Source organism: Schistocerca cancellata, unplaced genomic scaffold (genome assembly GCF_023864275.1).
Source record: "Schistocerca cancellata isolate TAMUIC-IGC-003103 unplaced genomic scaffold, iqSchCanc2.1 HiC_scaffold_506, whole genome shotgun sequence".
NCBI classification, from domain to species: Eukaryota; Metazoa; Arthropoda; class Insecta; order Orthoptera; family Acrididae; genus Schistocerca; species Schistocerca cancellata.
The window spans coordinates 77,065-86,964 of record NW_026046520.1 but is presented as its reverse complement, the minus strand read 5'-3'; the positions used below and the strand labels follow the sequence as shown (position 1 = coordinate 86,964).

The following is a 9,900-nucleotide window of genomic DNA, read 5'->3' as shown; positions in this document are numbered from 1 at the left end:
TCGACATGTTTGCTTGTTACGATGACGGAAGCTGAAGAAATGTGTGTGGAACTTCACTGCATCGGCTGCTCGCCCTTCAGCGTCCCTGTGTCTTATCAGACGAAGGTGACTGTGAAATTGGCAACGAGGCAGAAGTGAACGAAGACATGCAAATGGCAACCTTCGACGTCAGCCGAAATAGCTCAGTTGGGAGAGCGTTAGACTGAAGATCTAAAGGTCCCTGGTTCGATCCCGGGTTTCGGCAGGTACTCGTTTTGATGCGACGCCAATGGAATTACTCTGCGTGTGTGATAATGCAACTACCGCTGACAACAAAAATGACTCTCTCCTGTAGCTGTTCTGGTTGTCAATTGCATGCCATAAGAGGAACTTACTAGACAACTAACACCCTTAGAAGCAAAAGAATTAAAAATATCCTACCGACTGCATTCCTTTTTCTGTGTCAGGTGGTGAAGAACGTCTTCAACGGAACCGTGAAATGAGCGAAAGCGTGGGAAACATTGCATTCGAAATGCTTGTGAATTTTCCAATTGCCCAGTGAGTGTCGACAAAACACGTAAATTCTCTGCTCCAACGTATGAGACGTAACAACTGGTACAATTTGTTGTTGCATCGTGTGTCAGCAGTCTTCGATAGTGTGTTACGGGCTTAGCGCGATAAGTTTGTAGACAGCATTTAGGCGACGTTTTATTAGTAACGGCCCCATGCAGCGATTGCACAACAGTAAAGGACATGAGTCAATGTATAGTTGTGCATCGTGGGAGGTTTTGCAGCCTTGTGTGAGCCCGGATAGCTCAGTCGGTAGAGCATTAGGCTTTTAACCTAAGGGTCCAGGGTTCAAGTCCCTGTCCGGGCGGAATTTTAATACTTTGGTAGCGATTCGTCTGGTAGCGGTGGAAACGCTACGGAAAATAATGCAGCTACGCCGTTTTCTGACACCACAGTGTTTTAAACGGTAGCAGTTGCATGTGTCGAGAGAACACCGCGCTAACGGCAGTCGTGGCCGAGTGGTTAAGGCGTCTGACTCGAAATCAGATTCCCTCTGGGAGCGTAGGTTCGAATCCTACCGGCTGCGTGCGATTTTGCGTAAAGAGGAGCAAACGTTTTCGCACACATGTGACATGCGTGGGCGAATGCGGGTGCAACCAGTGATGCCATTCTCAACAAGACGAAAATTTACGTTTTAAGAATACTGAGTTTTCGCGACGACAGCTACTTACTGTGCCTTTCGGTTCACCTCGCACTGACGCTGGGACTGCAGAAAGCCGTCGCTGAGATGGTGAGTACACAGATGTGCTCGAAAGTGTTGGACAGAGCGGACATTTCATTTTCTTTTAAGAATCGCAATTTCAATCATTCGAGTGCGGCAAAAGCAGTGGTGCAGCGTTTTTTTTTTCTTTTCTTAAGATCTCGCAGCTGCTTGGAGGTATGTCCATCGTTTTAAGACGACAGAAACTAGCGTCAGCGGTGCGTCAGTGGGAAGTCGGTGAAGTCGCCATTGGAGCCATAAGTCAGTAATTACGACATGCGAAACACTCGCACACCACGCAGCTGTACGATAATGCTCGTGCGTGGGCCCGCATAGCTGAGTCGGTAGAGCGTTAGGTTTTCAACCAAAGGGTCCTGGGCTCAAGTCCCTGTCTGGGCGAAAATTAGTACACTTTCGTAACGGCTAATGGAAACCCTACAGCAAAGAGTGAGGCCACGCCGTTTTCTGCCATCAGATTGCTTCTAAAGATGGCGGCTTCACTTGTCGGAGTCGCTTCCGCCACCGGCAGTCGTGGCCGAGTGGTTAAGGCGTCTGACTTGAAATCAGATTCCCTCTGGGAGCGTAGGTTCGAGTCCTGCCGACTGCGAAAATTTTCTCGCTCTCAAAAGGCGGACGTTGAGCTGCATCCTAGCAGTTGCGTCACTACTAAACACGTGGGTCACCAGCAATGTGCAGTGTTATTTGATCGAGGGCGCAGCGTTACAGTCGCCCCCAGAAGCCGCAGCTCATCTCCTAGTCTCACAGCCGTCCACCAGGTGTTAGTACAAGTGTCGCCTCACTGGGCAGTGCAGATGTGTCCATTTTAGCTTGCAGACGATGACGTGTAGCAATTTATGAGCTAACGCAAGTCGAATGTTTTACCGTGTGTATCTGCTAGATACTGCCTCTCATATGGTGGAGAGGCTCACTCCTTCTTGTGTCTCGTTCTCTGCACACGAGTTGCCCCTGGCATCGATATAGCACGGGTTATCGAGTCGACATGTTTGCTTGTTACGATGACGGAAGCTGAAGAAATGTGTGTGGAACTTCACTGCATCGGCTGCTCGCCCTTCAGCGTCCCTGTGTCTTATCAGACGAAGGTGACTGTGAAATTGGCAACGAGGCAGAAGTGAACGAAGACATGCAAATGGCAACCTTCGACGTCAGCCGAAATAGCTCAGTTGGGAGAGCGTTAGACTGAAGATCTAAAGGTCCCTGGTTCGATCCCGGGTTTCGGCAGGTACTCGTTTTGATGCGACGCCAATGGAATTACTCTGCGTGTGTGATAATGCAACTACCGCTGACAACAAAAATGACTCTCTCCTGTAGCTGTTCTGGTTGTCAATTGCATGCCATAAGAGGAACTTACTAGACAACTAACACCCTTAGAAGCAAAAGAATTAAAAATATCCTACCGACTGCATTCCTTTTTCTGTGTCAGGTGGTGAAGAACGTCTTCAACGGAACCGTGAAATGAGCGAAAGCGTGGGAAACATTGCATTCGAAATGCTTGTGAATTTTCCAATTGCCCAGTGAGTGTCGACAAAACACGTAAATTCTCTGCTCCAACGTATGAGACGTAACAACTGGTACAATTTGTTGTTGCATCGTGTGTCAGCAGTCTTCGATAGTGTGTTACGGGCTTAGCGCGATAAGTTTGTAGACAGCATTTAGGCGACGTTTTATTAGTAACGGCCCCATGCAGCGATTGCACAACAGTAAAGGACATGAGTCAATGTATAGTTGTGCATCGTGGGAGGTTTTGCAGCCTTGTGTGAGCCCGGATAGCTCAGTCGGTAGAGCATTAGGCTTTTAACCTAAGGGTCCAGGGTTCAAGTCCCTGTCCGGGGCGGAAATTTTAATACTTTGGTAGCGATTCGTCTGGTAGCGGTGGAAACGCTACGGAAAATAATGCAGCTACGCCGTTTTCTGACACCACAGTGTTTTAAACGGTAGCAGTTGCATGTGTCGAGAGAACACCGCGCTAACGGCAGTCGTGGCCGAGTGGTTAAGGCGTCTGACTCGAATCAGATTCCCTCTGGGAGCGTAGGTTCGAATCCTACCGGCTGCGTGCGATTTTGCGTAAAGAGGAGCAAACGTTTTCGCACACATGTGACATGCGTGGGCGAATGCGGGTGCAACCAGTGATGCCATTCTCAACAAGACGAAAATTTACGTTTTAAGAATACTGAGTTTTCGCGACGACAGCTACTTACTGTGCCTTTCGGTTCACCTCGCACTGACGCTGGGACTGCAGAAAAGCCGTCGCTGAGATGGTGAGTACACAGATGTGCTCGAAAGTGTTGGACAGAGCGGACATTTCATTTTCTTTTTAAGAATCGCAATTTCAATCATTCGAGTGCGGCAAAAGCAGTGGTGCAGCGTTTTTTTTTTTCTTTTCTTAAGATCTCGCAGCTGCTTGGAGGTATGTCCATCGTTTTAAGACGACAGAAAACTAGCGTCAGCGGTGCGTCAGTGGGAAGTCGGTGAAGTCGCCATTGGAGCCATAAGTCAGTAATTACGACATGCGAAACACTCGCACACCACGCAGCTGTACGATAATGCTCGTGCGTGGGCCCGCATAGCTGAGTCGGTAGAGCGTTAGGTTTTCAACCAAAGGGTCCTGGGCTCAAGTCCCTGTCTGGGCGAAAATTAGTACACTTTCGTAACGGCTAATGGAAACCCTACAGCAAAGAGTGAGGCCACGCCGTTTTCTGCCATCAGATTGCTTCTAAAGATGGCGGCTTCACTTGTCGGGAGTCGCTTCCGCCACCGGCAGTCGTGGCCGAGTGGTTAAGGCGTCTGACTTGAAATCAGATTCCCTCTGGGAGCGTAGGTTCGAGTCCTGCCGACTGCGAAAATTTTCTCGCTCTCAAAAGGCGGACGTTGAGCTGCATCCTAGCAGTTGCGTCACTACTAAACACGTGGGTCACCAGCAATGTGCAGTGTTATTTGATCGAGGGCGCAGCGTTACAGTCGCCCCCAGAAGCCGCAGCTCATCTCCTAGTCTCACAGCCGTCCACCAGGTGTTAGTACAAGTGTCGCCTCACTGGGCAGTGCAGATGTGTCCATTTTAGCTTGCAGACGATGACGTGTAGCAATTTATGAGCTAACGCAAGTCGAATGTTTTACCGTGTGTATCTGCTAGATACTGCCTCTCATATGGTGGAGAGGCTCACTCCTTCTTGTGTCTCGTTCTCTGCACACGAGTTGCCCCTGGCATCGATATAGCACGGGTTATCGAGTCGACATGTTTGCTTGTTACGATGACGGAAGCTGAAGAAATGTGTGTGGAACTTCACTGCATCGGCTGCTCGCCCTTCAGCGTCCCTGTGTCTTATCAGACGAAGGTGACTGTGAAATTGGCAACGAGGCAGAAGTGAACGAAGACATGCAAATGGCAACCTTCGACGTCAGCCGAAATAGCTCAGTTGGGAGAGCGTTAGACTGAAGATCTAAAGGTCCCTGGTTCGATCCCGGGTTTCGGCAGGTACTCGTTTTGATGCGACGCCAATGGAATTACTCTGCGTGTGTGATAATGCAACTACCGCTGACAACAAAAATGACTCTCTCCTGTAGCTGTTCTGGTTGTCAATTGCATGCCATAAGAGGAACTTACTAGACAACTAACACCCTTAGAAGCAAAAGAATTAAAAATATCCTACCGACTGCATTCCTTTTTCTGTGTCAGGTGGTGAAGAACGTCTTCAACGGAACCGTGAAATGAGCGAAAGCGTGGGAAACATTGCATTCGAAATGCTTGTGAATTTTCCAATTGCCCAGTGAGTGTCGACAAAACACGTAAATTCTCTGCTCCAACGTATGAGACGTAACAACTGGTACAATTTGTTGTTGCATCGTGTGTCAGCAGTCTTCGATAGTGTGTTACGGGCTTAGCGCGATAAGTTTGTAGACAGCATTTAGGCGAGCGTTTTATTAGTAACGGCCCCATGCAGCGATTGCACAACAGTAAAGGACATGAGTCAATGTATAGTTGTGCATCGTGGGAGGTTTTGCAGCCTTGTGTGAGCCCGGATAGCTCAGTCGGTAGAGCATTAGGCTTTTAACCTAAGGGTCCAGGGTTCAAGTCCCTGTCCGGGCGGAAATTTTAATACTTTGGTAGCGATTCGTCTGGTAGCGGTGGAAACGCTACGGAAAATAATGCAGCTACGCCGTTTTCTGACACACAGTGTTTTAAACGGTAGCAGTTGCATGTGTCGAGAGAACACCGCGCTAACGGCAGTCGTGGCCGAGTGGTTAAGGCGTCTGACTCGAAATCAGATTCCTCTGGGAGCGTAGGTTCGAATCCTACCGGCTGCGTGCGATTTTGCGTAAAGAGGAGCAAACGTTTTCGCACACATGTGACATGCGTGGGCGAATGCGGGTGCAACCAGTGATGCCATTCTCAACAAGACGAAAATTTACGTTTTAAGAATACTGAGTTTTCGCGACGACAGCTACTTACTGTGCCTTTCGGTTCACCTCGCACTGACGCTGGGACTGCAGAAAGCCGTCGCTGAGATGGTGAGTACACAGATGTGCTCGAAAGTGTTGGACAGAGCGGACATTTCATTTTCTTTTTAAGAATCGCAATTTCAATCATTCGAGTGCGGCAAAAGCAGTGGTGCAGCGTTTTTTTTTTCTTTTCTTAAGATCTCGCAGCTGCTTGGAGGTATGTCCATCGTTTTAAGACGACAGAAAACTAGCGTCAGCGGTGCGTCAGTGGGAAGTCGGTGAAGTCGCCATTGGAGCCATAAGTCAGTAATTACGACATGCGAAACACTCGCACACCACGCAGCTGTACGATAATGCTCGTGCGTGGGCCCGCATAGCTGAGTCGGTAGAGCGTTAGGTTTTCAACCAAAGGGTCCTGGGCTCAAGTCCCTGTCTGGGCGAAAATTAGTACACTTTCGTAACGGCTAATGGAAACCCTACAGCAAAGAGTGAGGCCACGCCGTTTTCTGCCATCAGATTGCTTCTAAAGATGGCGGCTTCACTTGTCGGGAGTCGCTTCCGCCACCGGCAGTCGTGGCCGAGTGGTTAAGGCGTCTGACTTGAAATCAGATTCCCTCTGGGAGCGTAGGTTCGAGTCCTGCCGACTGCGAAAATTTTCTCGCTCTCAAAAGGCGGACGTTGAGCTGCATCCTAGCAGTTGCGTCACTACTAAACACGTGGGTCACCAGCAATGTGCAGTGTTATTTGATCGAGGGCGCAGCGTTACAGTCGCCCCCAGAAGCCGCAGCTCATCTCCTAGTCTCACAGCCGTCCACCAGGTGTTAGTACAAGTGTCGCCTCACTGGGCAGTGCAGATGTGTCCATTTTAGCTTGCAGACGATGACGTGTAGCAATTTATGAGCTAACGCAAGTCGAATGTTTTACCGTGTGTATCTGCTAGATACTGCCTCTCATATGGTGGAGAGGCTCACTCCTTCTTGTGTCTCGTTCTCTGCACACGAGTTGCCCCTGGCATCGATATAGCACGGGTTATCGAGTCGACATGTTTGCTTGTTACGATGACGGAAGCTGAAGAAATGTGTGTGGAACTTCACTGCATCGGCTGCTCGCCCTTCAGCGTCCCTGTGTCTTATCAGACGAAGGTGACTGTGAAATTGGCAACGAGGCAGAAGTGAACGAAGACATGCAAATGGCAACCTTCGACGTCAGCCGAAATAGCTCAGTTGGGAGAGCGTTAGACTGAAGATCTAAAGGTCCCTGGTTCGATCCCGGGTTTCGGCAGGTACTCGTTTTGATGCGACGCCAATGGAATTACTCTGCGTGTGTGATAATGCAACTACCGCTGACAACAAAAATGACTCTCTCCTGTAGCTGTTCTGGTTGTCAATTGCATGCCATAAGAGGAACTTACTAGACAACTAACACCCTTAGAAGCAAAAGAATTAAAAATATCCTACCGACTGCATTCCTTTTTCTGTGTCAGGTGGTGAAGAACGTCTTCAACGGAACCGTGAAATGAGCGAAAGCGTGGGAAACATTGCATTCGAAATGCTTGTGAATTTTCCAATTGCCCAGTGAGTGTCGACAAAACACGTAAATTCTCTGCTCCAACGTATGAGACGTAACAACTGGTACAATTTGTTGTTGCATCGTGTGTCAGCAGTCTTCGATAGTGTGTTACGGGCTTAGCGCGATAAGTTTGTAGACAGCATTTAGGCGACGTTTTATTAGTAACGGCCCCATGCAGCGATTGCACAACAGTAAAGGACATGAGTCAATGTATAGTTGTGCATCGTGGGAGGTTTTGCAGCCTTGTGTGAGCCCGGATAGCTCAGTCGGTAGAGCATTAGGCTTTTAACCTAAGGGTCCAGGGTTCAAGTCCCTGTCCGGGCGGAAATTTTAATACTTTGGTAGCGATTCGTCTGGTAGCGGTGGAAACGCTACGGAAAATAATGCAGCTACGCCGTTTTCTGACACCACAGTGTTTTAAACGGTAGCAGTTGCATGTGTCGAGAGAACACCGCGCTAACGGCAGTCGTGGCCGAGTGGTTAAGGCGTCTGACTCGAAATCAGATTCCCTCTGGGAGCGTAGGTTCGAATCCTACCGGCTGCGTGCGATTTTGCGTAAAGAGGAGCAAACGTTTTCGCACACATGTGACATGCGTGGGCGAATGCGGGTGCAACCAGTGATGCCATTCTCAACAAGACGAAAATTTACGTTTTAAGAATACTGAGTTTTCGCGACGACAGCTACTTACTGTGCCTTTCGGTTCACCTCGCACTGACGCTGGGACTGCAGAAAGCCGTCGCTGAGATGGTGAGTACACAGATGTGCTCGAAAGTGTTGGACAGAGCGGACATTTCATTTTCTTTTTAAGAATCGCAATTTCAATCATTCGAGTGCGGCAAAAGCAGTGGTGCAGCGTTTTTTTTTTCTTTTCTTAAGATCTCGCAGCTGCTTGGAGGTATGTCCATCGTTTTAAGACGACAGAAAACTAGCGTCAGCGGTGCGTCAGTGGGAAGTCGGTGAAGTCGCCATTGGAGCCATAAGTCAGTAATTACGACATGCGAAACACTCGCACACCACGCAGCTGTACGATAATGCTCGTGCGTGGGCCCGCATAGCTGAGTCGGTAGAGCGTTAGGTTTTCAACCAAAGGGTCCTGGGCTCAAGTCCCTGTCTGGGCGAAAATTAGTACACTTTCGTAACGGCTAATGGAAACCCTACAGCAAAGAGTGAGGCCACGCCGTTTTCTGCCATCAGATTGCTTCTAAAGATGGCGGCTTCACTTGTCGGGAGTCGCTTCCGCCACCGGCAGTCGTGGCCGAGTGGTTAAGGCGTCTGACTTGAAATCAGATTCCCTCTGGGAGCGTAGGTTCGAGTCCTGCCGACTGCGAAAATTTTCTCGCTCTCAAAAGGCGGACGTTGAGCTGCATCCTAGCAGTTGCGTCACTACTAAACACGTGGGTCACCAGCAATGTGCAGTGTTATTTGATCGAGGGCGCAGCGTTACAGTCGCCCCCAGAAGCCGCAGCTCATCTCCTAGTCTCACAGCCGTCCACCAGGTGTTAGTACAAGTGTCGCCTCACTGGGCAGTGCAGATGTGTCCATTTTAGCTTGCAGACGATGACGTGTAGCAATTTATGAGCTAACGCAAGTCGAATGTTTTACCGTGTGTATCTGCTAGATACTGCCTCTCATATGGTGGAGAGGCTCACTCCTTCTTGTGTCTCGTTCTCTGCACACGAGTTGCCCCTGGCATCGATATAGCACGGGTTATCGAGTCGACATGTTTGCTTGTTACGATGACGGAAGCTGAAGAAATGTGTGTGGAACTTCACTGCATCGGCTGCTCGCCCTTCAGCGTCCCTGTGTCTTATCAGACGAAGGTGACTGTGAAATTGGCAACGAGGCAGAAGTGAACGAAGACATGCAAATGGCAACCTTCGACGTCAGCCGAAATAGCTCAGTTGGGAGAGCGTTAGACTGAAGATCTAAAGGTCCCTGGTTCGATCCCGGGTTTCGGCAGGTACTCGTTTTGATGCGACGCCAATGGAATTACTCTGCGTGTGTGATAATGCAACTACCGCTGACAACAAAAATGACTCTCTCCTGTAGCTGTTCTGGTTGTCAATTGCATGCCATAAGAGGAACTTACTAGACAACTAACTCCCTTAGAAGCAAAAGAATTAAAAATATCCTACCGACTGCATTCCTTTTTCTGTGTCAGGTGGTGAAGAACGTCTTCAACGGAACCGTGAAATGAGCGAAAGCGTGGGAAACATTGCATTCGAAATGCTTGTGAATTTTCCAATTGCCCAGTGAGTGTCGACAAAACACGTAAATTCTCTGCTCCAACGTATGAGACGTAACAACTGGTACAATTTGTTGTTGCATCGTGTGTCAGCAGTCTTCGATAGTGTGTTACGGGCTTAGCGCGATAAGTTTGTAGACAGCATTTAGGCGACGTTTTATTAGTAACGGCCCCATGCAGCGATTGCACAACAGTAAAGGACATGAGTCAATGTATAGTTGTGCATCGTGGGAGGTTTTGCAGCCTTGTGTGAGCCCGGATAGCTCAGTCGGTAGAGCATTAGGCTTTTAACCTAAGGGTCCAGGGTTCAAGTCCCTGTCCGGGCGGAAATTTTAATACTTTGGTAGCGATTCGTCTGGTAGCGGTGGAAACGCTACGGAA

General features: G+C 49.0%; 17 non-coding genes across 17 annotated transcripts; all 17 read left to right on the top strand.

The window, feature by feature from the left end:
* The first annotated feature begins 171 nt into the window (after positions 1-171).
* Trnaf-gaa (transfer RNA phenylalanine (anticodon GAA)) lies at positions 172-244 on the top strand. Its single transcript has one exon. It is a non-coding gene; the product is annotated as a tRNA-Phe (tRNA).
* Positions 245-783: 539 nt separating this feature from the next.
* Trnak-uuu (transfer RNA lysine (anticodon UUU)) lies at positions 784-856 on the top strand. Its single transcript has one exon. It is a non-coding gene; the product is annotated as a tRNA-Lys (tRNA).
* Positions 857-993: 137 nt separating this feature from the next.
* Trnas-cga (transfer RNA serine (anticodon CGA)) lies at positions 994-1,075 on the top strand. The gene has a single exon. It is a non-coding gene; the product is annotated as a tRNA-Ser (tRNA).
* A 699-nt stretch (positions 1,076-1,774) lies between these two features.
* On the top strand, positions 1,775-1,856 carry Trnas-uga (transfer RNA serine (anticodon UGA)). The gene has a single exon. It is a non-coding gene; the product is annotated as a tRNA-Ser (tRNA).
* A 559-nt stretch (positions 1,857-2,415) lies between these two features.
* Positions 2,416-2,488, top strand: Trnaf-gaa (transfer RNA phenylalanine (anticodon GAA)). The gene has a single exon. It is a non-coding gene; the product is annotated as a tRNA-Phe (tRNA).
* A 539-nt stretch (positions 2,489-3,027) lies between these two features.
* Positions 3,028-3,101, top strand: Trnak-uuu (transfer RNA lysine (anticodon UUU)). Its single transcript has one exon. It is a non-coding gene; the product is annotated as a tRNA-Lys (tRNA).
* A 923-nt stretch (positions 3,102-4,024) lies between these two features.
* Trnas-uga (transfer RNA serine (anticodon UGA)) lies at positions 4,025-4,106 on the top strand. The gene has a single exon. It is a non-coding gene; the product is annotated as a tRNA-Ser (tRNA).
* Positions 4,107-4,665: 559 nt separating this feature from the next.
* Trnaf-gaa (transfer RNA phenylalanine (anticodon GAA)) lies at positions 4,666-4,738 on the top strand. The gene has a single exon. It is a non-coding gene; the product is annotated as a tRNA-Phe (tRNA).
* A 540-nt stretch (positions 4,739-5,278) lies between these two features.
* Positions 5,279-5,351, top strand: Trnak-uuu (transfer RNA lysine (anticodon UUU)). The gene has a single exon. It is a non-coding gene; the product is annotated as a tRNA-Lys (tRNA).
* A 137-nt stretch (positions 5,352-5,488) lies between these two features.
* On the top strand, positions 5,489-5,569 carry Trnas-cga (transfer RNA serine (anticodon CGA)). The gene has a single exon. It is a non-coding gene; the product is annotated as a tRNA-Ser (tRNA).
* Positions 5,570-6,271: 702 nt separating this feature from the next.
* Positions 6,272-6,353, top strand: Trnas-uga (transfer RNA serine (anticodon UGA)). The gene has a single exon. It is a non-coding gene; the product is annotated as a tRNA-Ser (tRNA).
* A 559-nt stretch (positions 6,354-6,912) lies between these two features.
* Trnaf-gaa (transfer RNA phenylalanine (anticodon GAA)) lies at positions 6,913-6,985 on the top strand. The gene has a single exon. It is a non-coding gene; the product is annotated as a tRNA-Phe (tRNA).
* Positions 6,986-7,524: 539 nt separating this feature from the next.
* Trnak-uuu (transfer RNA lysine (anticodon UUU)) lies at positions 7,525-7,597 on the top strand. Its single transcript has one exon. It is a non-coding gene; the product is annotated as a tRNA-Lys (tRNA).
* Positions 7,598-7,735: 138 nt separating this feature from the next.
* Positions 7,736-7,817, top strand: Trnas-cga (transfer RNA serine (anticodon CGA)). The gene has a single exon. It is a non-coding gene; the product is annotated as a tRNA-Ser (tRNA).
* A 702-nt stretch (positions 7,818-8,519) lies between these two features.
* Trnas-uga (transfer RNA serine (anticodon UGA)) lies at positions 8,520-8,601 on the top strand. The gene has a single exon. It is a non-coding gene; the product is annotated as a tRNA-Ser (tRNA).
* A 559-nt stretch (positions 8,602-9,160) lies between these two features.
* Trnaf-gaa (transfer RNA phenylalanine (anticodon GAA)) lies at positions 9,161-9,233 on the top strand. Its single transcript has one exon. It is a non-coding gene; the product is annotated as a tRNA-Phe (tRNA).
* A 539-nt stretch (positions 9,234-9,772) lies between these two features.
* Positions 9,773-9,845, top strand: Trnak-uuu (transfer RNA lysine (anticodon UUU)). Its single transcript has one exon. It is a non-coding gene; the product is annotated as a tRNA-Lys (tRNA).
* Positions 9,846-9,900: the final 55 nt, after the last annotated feature.